Source organism: Cardiocondyla obscurior, linkage group LG02 (genome assembly GCF_019399895.1).
Source record: "Cardiocondyla obscurior isolate alpha-2009 linkage group LG02, Cobs3.1, whole genome shotgun sequence".
NCBI lineage: Eukaryota > Metazoa > Arthropoda > Insecta > Hymenoptera > Formicidae > Cardiocondyla > Cardiocondyla obscurior.
The window spans coordinates 3,253,658-3,270,654 of NC_091865.1; the positions used below are offsets into that span (position 1 = coordinate 3,253,658).

The following is a 16,997-nucleotide window of genomic DNA, read 5'->3' on the forward strand; positions in this document are numbered from 1 at the left end:
GTATGAGATCAGAGGATTTTCGTTTCACTTCGTCTTAAACCACTACCAATTTTGCTGATGCAAGGGATTGCAATAGGAACGATATCATACAGACAGCTTAAGTAAGAAATCCTGCTCCCACATTTTAAGAGTATAAAATACATTTAATTCGTGGTATCTACTTTTTTTCCCCCCATCGCGTAAAGTACAAAAAATTGAATGTATTCTTTATTCATTTATATTAAATTCAATTTTAACTTCAATATACAAAGCGTAATATAAATCTTCTAATATAATAAAGGTTTGTAGTACCGTTTAACGTTTATTAAAAAACCACGTTATTAAAAATAATCTTTCGAATAATTATTAGAATTAATTTTACATCTAAAATAATGCGTATAAATATGTATGAGCAATGAAAATGTAGTCCAAAAGATGTCGTCCATTAGCATACCAATCATGATCTTAAACAACAAAGACCCTTAATTTTAATTTGATTCAAACTACTGAAATACTATTATCCCCCCTCGCCCTCCCTTCCCGCTGAGGAAAGTTACTAATGACTTGATTATTTCGGGACTGATGCAAACTAATTACGAAATCTTGTTGAACTCGATACACTTCATTAGTGTACGTCCTTACTTTGCATACTAAACGTGAACTTATTTCAAATTTATTAGAACGACACAATTAAATAATGAATCAAATATTATAATAATTGTACATTCACGTATAGAACAGAATTACATTCATTCTTGGGCACTTCCATCGCGCCTGATGCTAATTTATGGACGACCGCTTGCTAACAAATTCGCTGGGTACACAAGGCTGACCACACGTCGAGTTTCTCTACTAGGCTCAATGTTACTCAGCCTTCCACTTTAAATCAAGACACGCTTCAAAGTCCAGAACAATCAGGCATACACTTTACCAGAAAGCTCCACTCGAGAGTAATATTTCTTTCTCGTCCGTAAATTTTACTTATTCGTTTAATTATTTTTAAATCTCAACATGAATTACTTTCGTAGTCTGTGCATTTCTGTTTCGCTGTACATTTCTTTTCACCCTCGATGTGACTTTTATTATCCCCAGGCTCGACTGAATTTTATCTCTTCTAATTCTCTTGTCTTCTCGCCTTGCTTACCGTATTATGATGTAAGGGTTTTTCTCTCGTCGTTTCATACAAGCACTCGTGGCAACAGGTTGCCTAGCAACAGTGCTTTACCCCCTTCTGGTTAGCCACCAGAACCATTGCCGATGCCGACGGTAGTACTTTCGTTTCCATTTGCTCTCCTGGGCTCCTTACGGCCATTTTGCGCAATTTACACTTCGCGCTTTACTTTTTTCTGACACAAGCTACCGGTAAAACGTGCCGCCGGTCGACGGAGTTACGTTAACAAACCTTATCATTCACCGAAATTTATCGTCTTTTATACCAGACCGATATTGATAACCCGCAAACCGTATGTCTAGATATCACTGGGAAGGATAAGAAACGGTCTCGCATAGTTAGGTATGATCCCTCTGGGAACTTTTATGCCCGGTACGATGAAGAAGAGTTATTTAAGGATCTTTTTTCCCCCCCAACGGTTTAGTAGAATGAAAGTTTTATTCCGTCTTTGCTGGTGACCTTTACACAGTAATGACTATTTAGCAGTTGTTTTTTAGACTTAATTTAATATATAAATTTTCTATGCCATAATCATTTATCTCAATTAATTTTAACAAGCTGCGGGCGTAAAAATAGAAAAAAAAAAAAAACGAAATTCATAAATTGACTGATTGATCGATTTGCCATCACATGCGTGTTTTATAAAAATGTTTGAAAAATATTGAAAAACGGAACCGTCTATTAATCTGGCGTGCGTTTTAACGTATATATCTAAGATAATGCAATAATGCAGTCAAATATATTTAACTTCTGACCTTTTTCCATATCCTTTGCATTATCTATGCAGAAGTTAATCTCTGACGTATCAAGTACGAGATGCACCCACATCGAAAGTATTTTCTTCCACGTGAATGTTACTTAACAGGTCCCGATCCTATCAGCGTCTTCTTATTTACGTAACGAGACGACTATCTTTACTGTTATGCTGAAGCATAATAGGAACTGAGGAGAAAAAAAAAAAGCCGTTCTCGCCTTTTTGTGTGCCATTGTACACGGTAAAAATATAAAATGAATGACCATAGATTTTTTTTAAGCGTTGAAAAAAAAATGTACTTTTTGTTGTTACGTCATTGCTAGATCTTATCCTTTTCAAGTCTTAATTTACAATTTAACAAAATTAATAACACATAGGTATAATTATTTTTTTTACACTAGTTATACTATTTTTTCTTCTATAACAAAATATTTTAAAATATAATAAAGTGATGTGCAATTTACGTCGTCGACATAACGGGTAACGTTCTCGTCGATTTTTTAAGTAAGACATTATCACTTCGTGCGCACGGAATTTTCTTAACTATGGAAGATATGTGATTACGATAATGGCATTTTATAGAGCGTGTAAATTTAAAAGACGCATTGACGCTGGTCCTTTCGCTATATCTAATCGGGTTATACGGCATTGTTGATGGTATTGCTCGTACATCATCGTGAAAGGAAGTAATATCTATGATATGTAATATATCACTGTATACCTCATATATGTATTGTAATGAAATCTGTATAATACCTGTTTTGTGCGAACGCATATCTTTTTTTTTTTTTTATCGCGCGTAAACTATAAAAAATTCTTTCAGTCACGTATAAATAAAACATACATGTATTATGCAACTCAATTATTCAAATAAATTTATGTGTCTTACAAGCTATTGCAAAAATTATAACAATTTTTATTTTCCGACTAAATATTATGTTGAATTTGCGATAATAATCTAGTAAACAAAATTAAATTTAAATGAAACTTTTAATTATTTCACCTGGGCCAAGCAAATAAATACAAACAAATTTGAACAAATAAACAAATAACTCTATATTTATTTAAATAATTGACTCGGTCCTTTATATTTGTCTTTTAAGTTTGAATTCCGATACGTAAAATGCTTTGGAACTCATTCATACGCAGCACGTGTATGAATTCAACTCTTATTTCGTTTTATTTCTGCGGATTACGACGCGGTATACTGTATATGTGTACATGCGGTCGCCTTGGTGGCGGTTGCCACTTCACACGATAATAATTCCATAGCAGATATCGGAATATAGCAGCTTTAGAATATAAATTGCTTCCTATTACAATTTTTAAAAAATAATTGATCGCGATTATTTTTGTAAATATATAGCAATTAGTTTGTACTTAGCTATGCAATAACGTCTTGTATTTATATCAATAAATATTATTAATATTAATTACGAAATAATCACAATCGTATAATTAACGTAGAAACAATATAATTATGTCACGGATGACAAAGATCAATTAAGACCGCGCGCGTTTATCGAGACGCCGATATTAATTAAACTAATTATTTTTGCCTGAGATTTGTAATCTGATTATTCCTGAATTAAAAAATTTAAGAGCTTAAGATTGACTTGGTTAATAAAAATCCGCAGCTGGCCGCTGTTAATTTCGTGGTAATTTTTGCAGGATTTTTCCGACGTGATATAATTAAGTGTGGGTATGTTGCGTGCTCAAATGTCGAGGAGTGTCGTATAATACTTCGCGGATAAAATATCATGTAAAATACGTTATATTCTGGTAATTAGCGCCGCGCGTAACGATCGTAATTACCCGTATTTTCGCGAATATGTCTTGTGCGAATATCATGGAGAAGCGGTAATGGGAGGTCGAGAAAAGTAAGAGGCTTTTAATATCGAGCGGTGGAGTAACGTGTAAATCAAATGAATTATTAATTCAATTAATTATTTATATTAATTCTAATATGTATATAATATTGTAGATAAATATAATTTCGCATGTGTATTGATCACGCGTGATGAAATCTATTCCTTTATCTCTTTCGAAATGCACGGGATTAAAAAGAGATTAAAGCAAAATCCTAGGCTACGTATAACTGTCCATCGATTTATTGCACACGCAAGAATGCGCACATAAACTGAATGGAGCTCGTTACTGTTGGTACGCTATTGATCGATTTGGTCATTTAATTAATTTTGATGGTCTAGCATATATAACCAGTCATTAATGTTTGCGGCAAATATAAATTGCGCGGCATAAAGATATATAAGAGAAGTATGTGAAAGCTGAGAGCTCTTAAAAAGTGGGGAAACAATCACAAGTAAATTTTAACTTGCAGTTTCGTGCTATAATTTCACGGATGTTAATTGGGACACTTGAGTTCCGTAACTCGTGTTACGGATCGGTGTTCGAATTATTAATAACCGAACGTGATCGTGATATTATTACATATACAATACTAATTTGCGTAAGATATTAAGCTCGTTAGACGCGCAAGCACGGTGGCCAATCACAGAGACACGGATTTATCTTATGAAAGCTCCCTGATTGTTCCATTCACCTATCCGTTATACCTCGGGTTTTATGCAAATGGCTGCAACCCCTACCCTTGCCGTCTCCCTGAACTAGTTACTTCGTCTTAAATGTTTCGTAAGTAACTAAATTGTTAGGCTGTCGTCGTTACACTCAATTTATTAAGTTATCTCTTGTAAAACACAATGCTTCATTGCAATTTATACTAAGAGAATCATATGTATAAATATTATAATGTTTACTTGCTGTTTTAGAATACAATTGCAGAGTACTAGGGTTCTTTAAGATATAATAATCTTTATGAGTAAATTATTTGGAAGTGCAAATAAATATTAAAATTATTTTTTCCATTTTTTTTTTTTTTTTTTAGTTAAAAAAGAAAAGGGGCTTAAAAGCTGAACAGACAAATCTCGTTAATAACATTAGTAAAGAAAATACGATGAACGAACGATATATCTTTTTGACAGTCGAAATCTTCTGCTAAAAACATTGAAGGGGATTCGTTTCATAGATCATTTATCTCTCGTTATACCATGAAAATTTAACGTCGGCTTCTACGAAATGCATTTTGCAATTTTCAATTAAAATGATATATTTTATTTTATATAAAAATGATCTTTATAAATTCTGTTTTATTATATATCTTCTTTATTTCTTAAATTATATAATTATTTATTAATTAATATGTATCTTTTTTTATAAATAATATAATTGAATCATTAAATAGTATAGAAAACCATCTATGATAGACATGTTTTAAAAAATATTTTTATTTGCATGTTTAATTATTCTTTTGATTATTTTGTAATTTATTCTTCTTTCCAAATAACAAATTTTTAGGGCTTTCCTACAAAATCTGTATTTTATTTATTTACGATTTTTTTATATAAAATAAGTATCTTCCTATTGCTGCGAGATATCGTAACGTGAAAGCGATGATATTAAATCGCACGTGGCGCCAACGTGACGCCTTATATAATATATCACGTTTCAAAGTTGTTAAATATTATCGGTGAGACGCTATTCCGATTATTTCCGTAAACTTGTAACTGCTTATCGATATTAATTTCAATTTTTCTAATTAATACAGAAATAAGACAGAAGAAATTAATTTAATAAATTTTATTTAATTTTTTACTTTGTATTCCTATTTATTTGTAAATATAAAAGTATTAATCGTGACTTTTTCAAACCAATATTTGTATCATTAAAGTACCTTTGTCGTCTTTGAGCGCGTCTTCAACTCGAACTTCGAACAACTTCTCTCTCGTAAGGTTAAAACTTGAAGACAACTATGAGAATAAAAAACAAGTCCGACAGAGGAAACATCCGATAAATTACGGAGTTAGAAGCAAGTCGTGCGCGCATTTTCTTCTATACCTGAACCTTACTTTAATGATATTAATAGGCATCTGTGGGTATTATTAATCTCTAAAGATGTCATAAAACCGAAGGAACAACATTTCCAAGTTAATCGCGATAACAATTGCCGAGATTTGAAAACGACCATTTGGTAATAAAATTCAATGTATTTGCACAAAATAATAATAAACTTATAGATTTTTGAAACTTTAAAGTGCAATAGCGTAGTGGAACGATAAATAAAACAAAAGGCGACTCAACTAGGATTAAAACAGAACATGAAAAGTTAATGCAACTTCGAGACTCTCAAGTGCAGGCATCAGCCATAAACTCCGTCAAAGTTCCATAACAACTCACCGTAGTACCATATCTCTACGTAGACACTTACCGCACATGCCGATCCAACTGCACTTTCTGCCGCATTAGAGACCTTATTTGATTGTACTTGCTCGTTTTGGCTTTTCACTGTCGGCAAATCCGATCGTCTAACTTTGGGAACATGCCAAATCTATAGACGGTATTTCTCTATCTATCTTCCTATCGTTCGCATGCAAAGGCAACCATAAGTGCTGTTTCGGCATATGCAGTATTGAAAGATTCAATCTCTTTATCATACAGAATAAGCAATTAGCTCCATACAGAAATGGTCCATACAGTTATGGACGAGAATTAAAGTCATTTTAGATATTAACGATCGTTAGATAATATAAATCTATGTATAATGAAGTATTTGTATTTTTCTTAAAAATAATAATATAGATATTCTTAATTAAGAATACAAATTTAATATTTTAGAAGGAATATTAATTATTTGCCTTATAAACAAATATTATTTTGACAATTTAAAGGTTTTTTCGATAAGACTTTATATAGAACGGAGTAAATGTTAAAAATCCTACTCGTCCTAGTGGTATTGATCATCTAAAAATTGTGTTTGCTAAGAAATATAATTATTGAGAGTGTTCTTCATATTTTAAGATCTTGCAAAAATGTACAGTATATATCTGACTCGTAATAAACAGCTGAATTCGTTTGGTTCTCGACACGAAAATTTTCATTTCCCAACTTTTAGCAATTTCTGCTTTTGCCGCCGACGAAATCTTACGCATAGATCATTCATTCGTTCTGTTTCAGTCGCAAACAATTTAGCCTTTGCGAGTAGCAGCTTCGTCGGCACACAGATGCTAGTTTTCTCTTGCTTCCTGTTTCTAGCATTTGCATCGAAATTAACAGATTAAATCTTTACATGCGCAACACCTGCTATATAACAATTCAGTCAAACGAAATTTTGAAACTGCCAGTGTAAAAACAACTCACGATATAACAACAAAATGCAAATTTTTTTTGTATGCTGTTTGTCACGTAAAAAATACCTTGGTACTATTGCAAAACATAAATCTGTCGAGCTTCACGTGCCGAACCTTGTGATTACATTCAACAATTGTGCAATTGTACGTTTTCATTAATCAAAGTTGTTCCGAAACATTAGAAATACTTAGCTAAAATTAATCTGTTAAATTCTGTGCACGCATTTGATTCGTCATAAACACCGAAAAACGTCACGAGCAATTGCTTTTATTTTATGATATTGTAAAACCATATTATATCGAGAATAAAAAAAATTAAAGAGAATAGGAGAGAATATTCTTTGCTTGACCAGAATTTTTATATTTTACATCAATATTTACTCTTCATTTAAAAATGAAATTACTTGTCGCAGGCTTCGGCCATGATCCGATTTGCATTGATCGATTATACGAGATGCGGACGTGCCATTTCCGTACCTCGTCGATTTATAAATACGTCGGATCGGGCAGTTAGGTAAAATCGAAAACTCCTTTTCTTCACGCGTGACCATGATCTCGATGCCGAGATAAAGAGGGCTCCGAAGAAATTTAAGTTTAACGGGAGATCTGATTTTAGTTCGACACTTTTGGGACGAACGATAACGAAAGTGCCGCGAATTGTTTCGGGAATACGATAGCAAGTGATAAGCGTTCGATTCCTTGTATCACTATGTTCGAGCAGAAATTTATTTTAGTTTCACCTCTATTAGTTTCGTTGTTGCCGCGCGCTAGAATTATGTCTTTTTTTTTTTTTACATGTAATTAATTTATCTTATCATCTTGGAAACGTTAATGCTTGATACCCTCGCTTTAAAAGCCATTTAAAAGCCACGTTGCAAGCTTGCAAATTTTTAACCGATTTCTATCTGCGCTACCTACGAAGCTTGCACAGAAACGTGATATCATAGCATAAACGACTACGATAGCAATTGTATCCTGAATCACAAGTTACAGTATCATATTAATAGCCATTACAATGATTCGCTGTATAGCAATTTAGATATGAAAACTAGATATAAACTAGTCTGAATGTAATAATATTATAACATTTATTACGCTGGCATAATAATATAAAAGAATTTTAGTAATTTTTGTTACAAAACGGTTTAAAAATAGTATGGAGATTTATATTTGTATTTTAAATTAAGAAACATGCCAGTTCTTTAAAAATTAAATGGACGGACAAACGTGAAATCTTATTTATGGAAACGGGCTCACGTCGGGCGTAATTTTTTAAATACTCTCGCAAGGAGATTCGAAATCGAAGTTTTAAATAGGAAACAGGCAGTAATAATTAAGATAATAGAAAAATTAAAAGACGAGCAAACGTGAAACCTCATATATACGTATAGAACGCTTTGAAAGAAAGAAACTCCGATCGATTACGAATAAAATCAACGAGTTCAGCAGCGCGTGAAGGGGATAACCGTTGAAAAGATCCTACTATCAGAGGAGTGAATGCGCACTGTAGAGAATAACGCGTTAAATTGCAAAAAAAAAAAAAAAAAAAAAGGTATTTGAAAAGCGCACCGTTCTGAAAACAATTGTAAACTTTCAATATTACTTTAATATTTAAGTCTTGTATTATGGAGACTTTGCATCGAGCTTGAAATGCAAATTAGTGAAAAAACAAAAATGGATTTTGAACAAAAAGTATGCACAGCTGGTTTAAACGCGACACTAATGCTGAAACTATAGCTAAGACATTGTAAATTGAAATTGTTTGAATTTACGAAAGTAATATTTAATATGAGTTAGAAAACAATTTGCGATCGTAAGTAATCTTCATATTTCGGCGATAAAATTCTTTATATTTTTTAAAAGGCAATTAATAAATAATTAAATGAAGTAATATTGTGCCTAGAAGTCGATATTACATTCTTATTAAATTATTATGGTATATTATACCACAACTAGTCTATATTATTATAACAAGAGTAGAATGCATATGTATTTTTTTTTTTTTTTTAAGAAATATATATGTATGATATTAAAATATATTACCTATGAAAATATGAATTATGGTTATAACTTTATGTTTCGTTTCTTTTTAACATTCTTCGCGATACGCAGATGAATATATAATGCACTCTGAATTTCAAATAAGAGGAAACACGATATGATATATAAAAGAATTTATTTAGCCTTCGATGAATAAAATGTATAGTTTCATCTCGTGCTCAACTTAAAATTTAAAATAAATTTAATACTAATTTTTTTTCGGATTAACGGTATATTTTAATATTATATTAGATCTTTTCTTATATTTAATATTTTATTGACAATACTTAGTAAATTATTTCCTTGTATTTAGTAATACATAATTAGTCCATATTTGGTCTCTTATTAAATATTATATTTATGCATATGTGTATTTAATTATTTTATGTAAATTTCGAAGCATTAATAAGATCTTTTATGTTTTAAGTTAATATCAATTGCATTTTTTCATTAAAGTTTTATCGCAATAACAGTTCTCTCGATTCTAAATGTTGTGAAAGTTCTTCGAGTCCTTTCTTGGCAGCAATTTCCTGTGATTCTCCACGTTCCATTCTTTCGCTTCGTCTCATGTAACGAAACGTTTTATTCCTTGCACGCCTGCTCTAGTAACCCTTTAACTAACATCCGGAATACCAACTGGTTCTTCTTGTTTGAATGTCAGTATCATTAGATACGTTGATAAGTGGGAATGCATCCCCTCTTTTTTTTTTTTTCTAGAATTCTTTAACTGAAGAATCTAAGAATAAGTTAGATTTAATTTTTTTAATCCAAATAAATTATTATTCTTTAACTTTATGCAAATTATATTACGTTACCCACTCAAAAATAGTCGCAATTAAATTTATTTTACTTAAAAAAAATTAATTTTAATAAAAATTTTTTTTTATGGCTTTTGACAAAATTTTTAACTTTATTTCGAGAGGTAAAGTTTCAACGCATGCTTCAATATAGAAATGATATAATACTTTCGTTTGACCTATATGTCGGGCCAATCCTTTGTGAGGAAGAATTGCGCATTCATGGAAAAAGTGGAGTGTGCTTTATAGAAGATATAGGTTGATATGTTAAAATTTTTTTTTTAATAAATGTATTTATGAATTTACTCGATCGGTCAGAAAAGTAGGTTATTGTATAGGTTTTGTACGTGAAAAGTGATAATGACTATAGCATTTTTGCAGCTTTGCGCAAAGCTTTCAAATAATTGCCGCGTTATTAAGTCTTTAAATACGAAAGTCGTCTGTATAATAGCATAAGTGCCTCACTTGCTTTACAGATCACAGCTGCTGCAAAAGTGTAATTAGGTGTTTATTTCGAAATAATTACAATAAAGGTCTAATTGTAATTTTAATGAGATACCTCTGCGCACTACTTTAAATGGAAGCAATTCTAAACGAGTAATTTCAATTAAGCTTATTGTACTATAAAGGACGTCGTTACGTTTAAAAATCCGTAGATGGCGAATTATAGGCAAAGTGTTTTACTTGATCGCGCGACAGAATTTCCTCTCGTCCTTATTTCATGGAAATTACTTTCGAGCGTCTAGTGATTTCGAAGCTTCGTCGTTGACGATGTAAATAGCGTAATGCAATTACACGACGATATGGAACGAGAGCGACGAACGGATTTCATTTCACGCATTTTGAGAAATGCGATGCGGTTGTCACTGATTGACTGTGGGATTCTGGACTTTTGCGTATACAGCAATTACTGATATGAGATTGCAGAAGGGTATTTGCGTATAAACTTTTAGAAAAACTACGATTTAAAAAATTATTTACGATCTGTTTTCTTATATTTGCATACACCCCAAGTAATTTTATGACGTTAATGCAGTCGTAAAATTTTTTACGGTCGCGTCAAACTTTGTGTAATTTTTAAATATTTAACATAAAAGAAAAAAAAAACAAAAAAAAAGATTGTAATTAGCATTTTTTAATACTGTTTTTAAACTTAATCTTAGTCAATCGTCGGAAAAAGAAATGGTTGGAGTATTCAGCCGGAAATGTGGAAAAGAAATGTTTGGAGTATTATGCTAAAGCCTCATTCAGTCAGCTCTTGCAGAGTACCGCGGGAATATGTGTATGCATCTTACGATAAAACGCCATTCTCAGGCATCGCAAGTGCACTCTGCCACTTCTCGTAGAAGCTAGAGAATAAAGAAAGTGCTTTATACATTGAGATATATTTATATATACAACTGCTTTATGATAATAATAGGACAGTATAATTACGTTAACGGCCGGCTTATGCTTATTATCTTAAGATGTTATTATTACATATTATTATTGCATAAATTTAGTTAAAATAAGCTCTGGTCTAAACTTGTCTGTTCAATATTTTATTCCCTTCGCCACCTTTTCGATATTCTACTAATTTTGGGTCATCGATAACACTAGTCATTATTAATTTTGGGCAGAAAATAAGAGCAAGCTTTTTTTTTTCGAAGTTCATCTGTGATATACCTAATATTACGTAATGTTGCTTTTCTCATTTTCCTAATAAAACTTTTTTAAAAACTTTGTATCCATGAAATATATAAATTCTATCGGAGGAAAAAGGGAAAGAGAAAAAGATATATCTTAGTAATATAGAAAGTTTGTTTTCGTCGAGTATAATATTTGTATAACTATGTAAAAAAAAATGTTTATTGAGAAAATACGAAGGCTGAACAGAAGTAGATGAAAATTGTAGTTGATCTGAGAGGTAGATCGAGAATAAAATTGAAGTAGGGAATTGCAGGTTGAGCTGACAAAGATAAGTCAAATGAAAGTTTGCATTTCACCAAGATAATAGTATTTGGAATATCTAAAGTAGAAGTTGAAACTGTAGAGAAACTAGTTAATCGATTAATCATAAGGAATTAGATATTGCTCACGATTCATTTTTATGATATTAAAAATTAATTATTGTTCCGCGTTTATTAACAAAGAATCGTTTTTACGAATAAAATTTAAGATACGTAAGAAAGAGATTTTATTACAGTTAATTTTTATGGTTAGCAAAATACTTATATTAGCAATTTATTTAAGTAATTATTGCGCGTAAGTTGTCGTTTAAATAATCGCTTTATAATATTTCAAATCGAAGCAGTATCATTCGATATTTCGACCGTACTGGACCGGAACATTTTTGCCACATGATTCAAATTACAGATCGATGCTGTAGCTGTTTCGTAGGAAGCGATCGTAGTAACAGTAGTAGTAGTAGTCGTGGTAGTAGTGGTCACGTACCTTGCGTCGACTATTACGCGGTGCTATGAGACTCGGTTCTCAAGAGCTTCGCGGCAAACCGAGGAGAGGTAAATTCGAAATAAAAAAAAATAAAAAAAAATCCCCGAAAAAAGGAACAGACGTCGAAGGTAAACGTGGCAGGTGAAAATGTAGAATATTGCGAGAACGAACGCTGCGAGAGACAGAGGGAGGGAACACAATTTGAGGTGTCGAGTACCAAAGGACCAGAAGAGCCACGCTTCGCAGACGTCCCTAGTGCGCAAGGGCGTTGGCGCTGACGGTGGACGGTACTGGAAGTGTGGGGTCTGGGAGCTTTGGAGCTTCACGCGGGGGTGGAAGGCATGCGGGGGATGAACCGAGTAGGGGATGGTGTTGAGGAAACCGTGGGGTGGGACAACCGGAGACGACTGTGCTCCCAGTCGCTCAGTCCGCGCCCCGACACGCAATCACACGCACACTTTTTGTTCAAAAGACGACGGAGTTTCCGTCGTTTCGCGCTCGGAGATTTTCAAATCGATTCGTAATTCCCGCTGCCGCGTCTGAAATCAGAGTCTCACCGTTATCGATTTTCTCGTCGATCTTCTACGGTATTCCCACGTTTTCATCGGTGAGTATAATGGCTGATAGATAGTGTCGTATCTGATCTGATCTAAACGGAGGAAAAAAAAAAGAAAAAAAAAGTGAAACTCCAACGACGCGTTCTGTGCGATAGCTGTTACGTATAAGTTCGGGGTAACCTTTTCAACTTTCGCAGTATTTCGTGTTACGCCGCTCAGACAACCGCGTTTATCTTCAATGTGGCAGTCTAGAAATGTTGCGTCGCATTAGTGAGGAATTCATCACTCAATGCGATAAGCACACGTAATCCATTTCTCTTTCATCTTCGTCAAATTGTAGTGTTGTCTCGAGAATTACCTTTGTAATTATAATTACTACACGTTTTCTCCGACTTTCATTCTGCTAATGGAAAACCGGCGTGTTAATTTTAACTTCGAAAGAGAAAAAAAGAAAAAAAGATCAGATTTCTTGTTATTATCTATTTAAGTGAAATTTTTCCAATTTTGTGCGTAATAAGCTTTTCATAAAAATATATAAAAGTGTGATAAAAAGTACATTTTTGTTATGTCAAAAACAATTCTCTCTTTTATACTTGCTTAAACATTCGTAGAAGTTACTTTTAAATTCTATAACAGAATTATTTATTGCTCTTTAATATAAATGTAAAATAGTTTTTGGAAATCTTTATTTTCTGTATTTTTAGGAAAAAATTTAAAATCTTTATACTGTCAAACTTATATTTATGTTGTATATAGGTATTATACATTACATACATTTTTTAAAAATCTGTAATAGAATTTTCTGGAAAATGTAAAAAAAATCAGAGGTAGAACCTATTACACAGACGCACAGCGTCAACACTTTATGCGCGCGTGTGCATCGTATCTTTCGTACCGTGCATGTTGCTGTAATCTTAAGAGGAAAGCTTAATCTGAGAAGGATTAATTAGCTTTCAATTTATTAAACCTTTGTTAAAGATTGAAGTTGAGAAGTTTACGATAATACATGGTAATAAATTTTTTTAGGTATGTATAATATAAAATAAGAAAGAAAAATCAAATATATGTGTGTATATATTATTCAATTGTTTTATCACGTTTTTATATGGAAATTAAACATTTTAATGAAATTACTTTTATACTAAAAAAATAAAAACTGCAATTTCTCTTGAATAATAAGTTTTGTAATTTGAAAAAAGAAATATTGATTTTTAGGCAATACAAATAATGGACATAAAAAATGAATAAAAACGTTAATAATGAAATATTTTAATTTATAATTACATTAATGAAATTATTAAATATCTGGAAAAGAAAGACTCTTTTTTTTAATTGAAAAATCACTATTAAAGTTAAAATTTCTTGCATTTTCGATTTTGTATGTACGAAATAATACTGCAGTAATTGAATATTTTATGTACTTATTAATGTACTTTTTATTATTATTCGAAATTTGAAAATATTATTAATAAGCTAGTTTACTCATGCGTTAGTATGGAAAGTCTCTGCCACTTTATGGCTTTTCACAGTCGTATTCCCTGCAGAAAATCCATTTGCTAATTGGAGAGTGCTGCCATTTACAGAATCAAATATGAATCGCGAGTAAGATTGGTTCACAAATTAGCATTTCGCCACTAAAGCACATTAACAAATGATTCTTACGCATCATCAATCAGATCTATTGACACATACATACATATATTGTATAATTACTGCGTTTCGATTTATATGCAAGATGCCCTAGACCTATCAATTCACTTTCTATAGATATGTATTTCATACCGAATTTTTATTTTATACGAAAGACTAACTTATAGTATCTATATACGATTAAATTTTTATTTTATAGCCGAAACTCTATGCATCATGAGAAGCTAAAATGCATTTTTTTTCTTCTTTTAATTTTATAAATTTTTCTTAATAATTTTATTTTTTTGTTTTCATCATATTAATTTACTTAGAAGTGATTTAGAAAACGCGAAAATATGATTCTATATTTGTAAATGCTTTCATTAAAGTGCAAATGTCCAGTTTTGACTCATTTTTATGAGCTGTCTGTAATTTTATGGACGGTTGAGAAGCACGATCCCAAGAGTAAGCCAGAAACTTTCTTGTTCGAGCTGCTTTGGACCGCTCATCTCCCTGCTGTCCAAACTTGATTCATCTAACTTCGCTCGATGAAGTTTGCCATCGGAAAAGACATGAATTCCGCTATCGATGCAAAAATTTGAAGGAATCTTCAAGCACGTTTACAGTTTGTTATTTCGATCGAAAGTTTGCGATAGGATACGACGGCTGTTTTAAAAACGCGACGTTACCAGTGCCGTGACGTCAGCTTGCTCGCTGAAAGAAAACCACGGGGATTTTCTGATCGAAGACCATAAGCATTACAAAGTCGATCAGAAAACTGAATTATTATTGAAAAAGTTACAATTCACCCACCCATGCGCCGTTGACAAAGTTAATTCATACTTCTCCGCTCTACTTCGATTGAATATTTTAATTGTCGGCAACCCTCATCTCCTGTCCCGTTGTATTTCTCTTTGTGCTGTTAAACTGGTTTAATTGAACTTTCCACTCGCTCTTTATTCGCGCAAAAAAAATACAAAATTCACAAAGAGAGTAGTCTATATTGCAAGTTCGGTAACTTCGAAAATTATTATTTACATCATGACTTTAATTACCGTAGAAAGTTGTAGCTATATCGGCGTTGCATAATTAAACGAGTTTGAAAGCTTACGATAATCGGTGAACGTTTGGACTTAATGAGAAAGAAACAGAACTAGAATTATCGCACTTGAGGAGATGAACGTATTTAGTCTTTGCTGTTATCAAATCGATGAGAAAAACGAGTCAGATTGGGGCCAGGTTCCGAAAGAGGTACCACAAATTTAATTTTTAATAACAAGTCTGAATTTGTCCAATGTCTTTTATATCTTCGCCTTCGTCGTTTTATATATCACTACTTGAACGATTCTCCACAAAAAAAAAAGATTATTATCGTATGACCCAGATCGTTTTAGTATGCAGGTGACATTACTTGGATAAAGCAATTCAATCTTTAAAAAATATAATACGTTCAGACATGATCTCAATCTGTATACCATTTTTTGAATGAATAAGATCATTTTTAAGATTCTTTTTTCATATCACGATTAACACTTGAATTATTCGAACAGAAAAAAAAAATTAAATTTTTATATTATAATACGATATCTTTAACATTGTAACAAGAATTACAATTTGTTACTTAATTTGTTTGTTCTCAAAAATACCGAAGCTTTATCCAGTATCTGACACTTTTAGTCTGTGTTATTGATAATAGCTGATCCGCTTTTCAAGTTTCTCGTGGGTTATCAATTTGGATTATGTAATCTAGAGTAATAATTTAACGTTATCGAAGGATTGGAAATTAGCCGAGGGAAATGAGCCCCACTCTGCCTTATATGAGATTTACAGAATTAATAAACGACGGATTAATCATAAAAATTTACCATGGAGTCAAAAAAATTTTGTGGCATTTAACTCGAAAGTTTAGGTAGTTAATTTTAATTATTCGCGAATGAAATTCTTCTTAAATCATTATTTCTGTTATTATCCCTACGTAACTAGTTATCAGAAAATTTTTATTTTTAACTATATTAATTCTTCTTAAAAGGAATTAAATTTATCTTGTTTTTCAAGCGAATCGATTTGGACACATAAAGTATTTTCCATTATCGTTCGCGCGCACATGTATTGTAACATTAATAAAATTCTACTGTTATATTTGGAAAGCTGACAGATTTAAATTGCACACCAATCGTATTAGTGTATCTCAAGTACACGTGTATCAAATGTTAACAGATCAAATTTATTCAAAAATAATATTAAAAAATAATATGATATTTAATGTTCTGCGACAAATATATGAATAAAAATGAAATAATTATATTTTGGCTTACAGTAGTTTACGAAAGAGGTTGTAACAATTTGAATAATTTTCGTGATAATATATTTTACTTTATAACAATTTTACTTTTTGAAAAAAAAAAAAAATGAGAGAAATATACTTCAAGGAAA

General features: G+C 31.9%; 1 protein-coding gene across 3 annotated transcripts in view; it reads left to right on the plus strand.

The window, feature by feature from the left end:
• LOC139113130 (A-type potassium channel modulatory protein KCNIP1) overlaps positions 1–16,997 on the plus strand; it is an 86,854-nt gene that overhangs the window by 9,656 nt on the left and 60,201 nt on the right. Inside the window, exon 1 of one of the 3 annotated variants that reach the window (XM_070674056.1) lies at positions 12,782–12,985. The exons of the other annotated variants lie outside the window; for them this stretch is intronic. The gene's annotated coding sequence lies outside the window, so the exon portion shown is untranslated. Of the gene's footprint in view, positions 1–12,781; positions 12,986–16,997 lie in introns of those variants that run through there. 3 annotated transcript variants of the gene reach the window in all.